Below are 6,363 nucleotides of genomic sequence, written 5' to 3' on the forward strand. Positions count from 1 at the left end.
TGGAGTGGGCAGCTGATCCCTTCGCCAGGGGAATTTCCCAACTCAGGAATTGAACCGGGGTCTCCTGCAATACAGGAGGATTCTTTACCAGCTGAGCTATGGGGGAAACCCAGTCACAGGTTTCCCAAATCAGTTTGCAGAGGGAGAAGTTGATGTGGGTACATCAGCCTGCCAGATGTGTCTGCTCAGCCTACTACAGTTTGTAAATCTTACAGATTGAGCTAATGTTTTAAAATTAGGATAAATCAGTCAATCAATCCAGATTTCCAGCTTCTCTTGAAAACCAGAAAACCTGGCAACGTTTGCAGACCTGACCCAGATTCATTATCTAGCTAGCGACAACGAGCTGCGCCACTGTGGTGGCTGGTTCTGCTCTCGAGGTTACCACAGTTACCATGACTCCCCAGCGCGAGGCCAGCAAACCTTTTCTGTAAAGGGCCAGAAGGTACCTATTGTAGGCTCGGCAGAACATAGGGTGTCTGCTGCAACTACTCAACTCTGCAGTGTGAAAACAGTAATGGGCCACGTGTAAACTAACTCGTGTGGCTGTGTCCCAATAAAACTTTATTTACAAAAACAGGCTGTGGGCTGACTTGGCCCATGAGCTACGGTTTGCCAGCCAAGCTGTGCTCTCACCGTCCGGATAGTTGAGAAGTACTTCTTGGAACCTGTTTCTCTTTTAAACGCTGCGAGAGTGCTTATGGCTCTGGCGAGCCTCCCCTGTGGCATGCCTGCGCTCTGCAGACACGTTGGGCTTCGCCCAACACCTGAGGGTAAAACACAGCACCCGAGAGCACGACAGGCGGTGTGCGGCCCGGGTCCCCTGGGAAAGCCCAACTGCTCCCCAGAGCCACGCCTTTCCTGCGTCGGGCAATCAGGCCCTGTCTGCCTCTCCTCTCTGCACTCCCCGTGACTCTCTTATCTGTTCCCACGGCTTCAATAATCCCACGCACGTTGATCGTCCAGATCTTTCTTCAGATACCCTGCCCACATCCCTGGTCCAGCCATCAGCAACCCCAGGGACAGCCCAGGACTGATCAGGCTGTTTCATGCCCACCCCTCTCCCACCCACAGTGTCCACTCTACCTGTCCATTCACTCATCTCTTAATTCCCTGTGAAATCTTTCCTATACCCACTCCTGCCCTGCAGTGAAAAGTGGTCACATCTAACCACCAATGTCCATGTGACACCTGAGTGCGATTACCTACTTGTCCCCTCCAGTGGGGCATGGGCTCCTTACAGGCAAGGATTACGGTTAGGAAAAGATTTTTCAAAGGAGACACAGAATGCTGACTATAAATGAAAAGATACATTTCACAGTGTTAAAATCAAGAATGGTTGTTCAACAAAACGTGCCTTAAAGAAAACAGAAAGTTACAAGCTGGAAAAAGATATGTGCAATAAACACAAAGGATTAAAATCAAGCATACATAAAAAAACTCTCACAAATCAATTTTTTTTTTAATGCCAAGAACCCCACAGAAAAATTGGCAGAAGATATAATTTACAGAAACACACATGCCAATAAACTCATGTAGAGATGCCTGACATTAGGGTTTGGTGACATAGAAACCATGATCCCAAAGATCCCATTTTATATCCATTCCATTGGCAAAAAAAAAAAAAAAAAAACAGCCTATATCAAGTGTTGGCAAGAGTGTGGAGCAAGTGTGGAAGTGTACGAGGGCAAACTCGTACAACCACTTCAGAAAAGAGTCTGGCAACAGCTATGGAAGTTGAATATTTATTTACCTTACGATCCAGCAAAACACCAGCCCTCAGTTCACACCCAAGAAAACCTCTTGAGTAGGTGCAACAGGGAGCATGTATAGAAGTGCTCAGAACAGCTCTCTCTCAGTAGCAAAAACCTGGAAACGACCAGGCGCCCGTCAATGGAAGATCAGATGCAGAAACTGGTTTGTTCACACCATGGACTATTATTCAATATTCAAGACAAATGAACCAAGTGATAGCAATACTACGGACAAATTGTAGCAATATTTTTTTAGGTTCCTTAGGAATACCCAGGTACCATAAAACTAGATAAAAACGAAAGCAAAGGGATAATGGATATCTCAGGATGGGAACAGGAAGAAAGATCAAAAACTGGATATGTATTCTGTCTCAAGATCCTGGCTTTTGTTGTGGATGGATGAAACGCAGGAACTTACAACACTCATTAAAAAAAACTTAGGAAATAAATAAAAGTAGGCCATGTGTGAACAGGTGATCAGTGTGGAGCAACCCAGTTCTCTGTTTATCTGAGGTGAATATTAAAACAAACCCACAGAGGTGACTCTTTAATTCATCTCCGGGTGCTGAGCACAAACCCTGGCACACAACTTCCTGGGTACATGTGGAATGAATGAGGGACGCTTTGTCCGTAGCCCCATTCCTGCTGTCTCTTAGGTACCTCCAACATGTCTGAAGTCAAACTCACCTTCCTTGCTTCTCTCTCTTTCCTCCTGGATTCCTTGGCTCCGGGCTGCCCCTCCTCCAGCTTCTCCCCACAGCCCAGCAGCTGCCCTGGCTTGCTCTCGCCTCCTCAGCCCCCACTGTGAGCACCCGGCTGGGACCTGTCAGCCTCTCACCTTGATGAGCACACTCTCCCACCTGGCTTCTTCCACCGTCTCTCCTTCTCACCCACCTCAGAGACAGGGATGAGGCGGAGCTTCCTGGAGTACAGTCCTGCCCCTCTCTCTTCCACACCTCCCTTCGAGGTCTAGAAACAATGTTCACATTCCGTGGCTCACGGTGAAAGTCCACCAGCCTGGTCCCTCCCTAACACTACCCGCTGGCACACTCCCTTCAGTACCCCTCTCTGGTCTACTCTTCCCCCTCCCCAGCTCCTTCCACAGAGTTTAAGTGATGACCCGATACCCCATATATATCCGGTTTCCCCAACTCTGTGCTTCAACTTTACCTGGAACCCCACCCACTTGGCCAACCAGTTAAACACCTCCAGGATGCCGTGATGTGCCCTCTTGCAAGAAAATCCCCTCTCATCAACTTCTACAGCATTGCATCTGTCCTCTACAGTTCTCTCCGGCCATTCTATCTCTTTGACAAGCCCAGGAACAGCCAGAGCACAAGCTTCCCTGTCTACCTCCCTGTACTAGAAGCTGGCGTGATGTAAGGAAACAGTCACGAGGAGAACGATCCAATCCAACCCATTCCATGCTTTCTAGCCAGGGTGCTCATTTAGCAAGGCCCTTCCTGGAATTCTCCGCTAAAATCCCCCAAGTCTTGACATGACACGCAAAAGCCCCCACACTCAGCCCTGTACCCATCCCGTTGCCCCAGCCACACTGGAGTCACACTTACAGTGACCCAGACACGCCGGGTCTCTTCACAACTTTGCATTTAGTGACTCCTCTGCCTGGCTTCGTCCCATACTTCCTGGGTCCTACTCCTTCTTCACAATTCACTTTGGCTCTCACGTTCTCAAAGCCTTCTGGACCTTCCCTTCTGGGCAAGGGTGGGGGGTGGGGTGGGCTCTGCCTGTGATTACCCACTCCTCCATATGTATCACACCGACAACGCTTTGTTGCTATCTATGGTTTCTTTACCTTTCCCACTGAATGATGAGCTCCTGGAAGACAGAGTTTTTATGGCTGGTCACTGCACGCTCAGCACCAAGCAGGGGGCCTGACCAAAAGGAAGCACCCAGTAAAGGTTCAAGTGACCAAGGAAATTAAAATTTTCGATGCAGAAATCCTGACTCGTGTCCTTCATCTCATAACGCATGTGTGAAAACAGAAAGTAGCTTCTAAGACTGGTTAAACAGGAGAAGCTGTTGGCAAGAAGCCACCTGAATTTATCTGAGACAGGAGGCAATCAACAATCCACTCCCAGGGCTCACTTTCATCCTGGGGACCTCAAATTTCCCCCTTCCCAGTCTGCACTTTCTCTACTGAAAACCAGATTGGAAAGGCAGCGACGTGAAGTCCCTGTGGCTCTCACCTTTTCTCTGTGGAGAGCTGGCACAAACCGTGCCTTATTGATGAAGATACCAGATCCTTAGGAGGAATGACTTGTGTGGATTCCCATCTTGATAGAAAACGCAAACAACAAAAACCGGGCAAATGTGAAAGGCTTGCTGACTCAGCGACACAAATTCCAAGGCACCTTTGCCAACAAGGAAGAAGACGATCGGGTTTTAAATTGGGAAACAGCAGTTAGTGAAAACGAATGCACAGATGTTGGGTCTGTGTGCTGTGGCTGGGGACTGGAAACCACCAGATTTATTTTCCAACAGCCTGGGCACAGCAGAAGGTACAGTAGTCTCCCTCTGCCCACTCAGTAATCAAGGGGCTAGTTAGGGGAAGGAAAAAAAAAAAAAAAAGCCCTTCCACAGAAAGGCCTGAAAGGATTTTGTAAGCCAGTTTGCTCTGTGAGCATCCAAGAAATCAACAAACCACAGAACATAAAAGTTTGCCAAGGTCACGCAGTGAATGAACAAGAAGCCTAGCTATAGTTACCCAGATGGTTTAAGTAAAGCCTGATTACCAGAAAGACCACCTTCTAGAACTCTAGACGAGCTACGATGGCACGCAGAAATATTTTGAGTTTCTTAAGCGGCCAAGCGTCTATCACACAGTATTTCCACTGCTACTGGCACTTAGGGAAGAGGAACCAGTGTGGAGGACAGTAGCTGACTTGAGAAAGGGTAGTTTCGGGGGCAAAGGGGGAGGGAAGTCTTCTAAGTCCTCTTCACAGCGTAAGCTACTGGCACCCCGCAAAAGTGAGTCAGGGTCCCAGAAAAGAGGCACTTCCTGGAAGGCGGACCTTACTTGAGAAGAAGAAAGCGGAGTTAGTTAAGCGAACTCCTCAGAAGTACAGCCCCCGGCTCCAGGGACCCGTCCACCGGGAGGCAGATCCCAGCAGGACCCACACCCTCACTAGGGCAGCCCGGTGTCCCCGCCGCCGCCTCCTCCGGATCCTGTACGAAAGGGTACTCTCCTCTCGACGGGCCAAACTCTCAGGGTCTGCGCCCCTCCCCTTGCCAGCACTTCGGCGTTCCCGCTCCCCACCCCGTCTCTCAATGCCCTCAACTCCCGCCCCCGGGGACCTCCACCCGGAGCCCGGTCCCCGCAATCCCCCTGGGACCTCACCCCGGAGCGCCTCTCCAGCCCGGCCCAACCCTCCCTCACGCCCACGCCCGCCCCCTTCCGGTCCCAGCTCGGCTAGGTCTCCCCCGCGTCCCCGGGACCCCAGCCCTAGGCGAGGAGCAGGTGGCCCGGGCCGCCCCTCTCACCGAGACTGAAGAGAGCGAGGCAGGCGAGCGGAGGACACCGCCGCGCTCAGACTGCAGCTCCGCTTCGGCCTGGGCACTGCTCCGGCTGTAGCTCCTACTCTAACGAGGAGGCAGCCTGAGTGAAACTCGGCGTCGCAGCTTCCTCGGGTTCCAGTGCGCATGCCCAAGATGCTGGGCCTTCTGGGAAACGTAGTTCCGGCGGGGCAGCAGGGGGGCGGGGCCGAGCCCGACGTGCACCTGTTCGGTTCAGTTCAGTTCAGTTCAGTTGCTCAGTCGTGTCCGACTCTTGGCGATCCCATGGACTGCAGCACGCCAGGCTTCCCTGTCCATCACCAACTCCCGGAGTTTACTCAAACTCATGTCCACTGAGCCAGTGATGCCATCCAACCATCTCATCCTCTGTCCCCTGCTCCCGCCTTCAATTTTTCCCAGCATCAGGGTCTTTTCAATGAGTCAGCTCTTCGCATCAGGTGGCCAAAGTATTGAAGCTTCAGCTTCAGCATCAGTCCCTCCAATGAATACTCAGGACTGATTTCCTTTAGGATTGACTGGTTTGATCTCCTTGCTGCCCAAGGGACTCTCAAGAGTCTTCTCCAACACCACAGCTCAAAAGCATCAATTCTTCAGCGCTCAGCTTTGTTTATGGTCCAATTCTCACATCCATACGTGACTACTGGAAAAACCATAGCTTTGACTAGACCGACCTTTGTCAGCAAAGTAATGTCTTTCCTTTTTAATATGCTGCCTAGGTTGGTCATAGGTTTTCTTCCAAGAAAAAAGAGCTTTGTACCTACTTGGGCTCATCCCAGGAGACCTTTATACCTACTTGGATGACAGACACTTAAACATGCAACTGCAATCTAGTGTGATAAATGTGATAAAGGAGTAAGAGCATAGAAGGGGTGCCTAATTGCAGGAAGAGGGGATGTCAGGAAGGCATTTCACGGGAGGTGACACTAGAATTTGAAGCCTGAGTAGGGGTTTGTCAAATGGAATACAGGGAAACATTTGCAAAGGATGAGAGATGAGAAAGTGCCTGATGCATTCAGGAAGCAATGAAATGTTCTGTGTAGCCAAGGCAGAGAATAGGTACATGGACAGGGTG

At 50.4% G+C, this 6,363-nt stretch overlaps 1 protein-coding gene across 13 annotated transcripts in view; it reads right to left on the reverse strand.

Annotated features, from left to right (window-relative positions):
• Positions 1-5,415, reverse strand: part of DTX2 (deltex E3 ubiquitin ligase 2) — a 36,476-nt gene extending 31,061 nt beyond the window's left edge. For 2 of the 13 annotated variants that reach the window (XM_086374403.1, XM_086374395.1), the window contains exon 1: positions 5,259-5,415. The gene's annotated coding sequence lies outside the window, so the exon portion shown is untranslated. Of the gene's footprint in view, positions 1-1,753; positions 1,870-2,441; positions 2,724-3,570; positions 3,650-3,964; positions 4,347-4,794; positions 5,044-5,115; positions 5,160-5,258 lie in introns of those variants that run through there. The other 11 variants (XM_086374405.1, XM_086374398.1, XM_086374407.1 and 8 more) reach the window with 9 other exon arrangements.
• Between the last annotated feature and the right edge of the window lie 948 nt (positions 5,416-6,363).

The sequence above is a fragment of the Bos grunniens genome, chromosome 25 (assembly GCF_055505025.1).
Source record: "Bos grunniens cultivar Pamir isolate PY7600 chromosome 25, Bosgru_T2T1.0, whole genome shotgun sequence".
Classification (NCBI taxonomy): domain Eukaryota; kingdom Metazoa; phylum Chordata; class Mammalia; order Artiodactyla; family Bovidae; genus Bos; species Bos grunniens.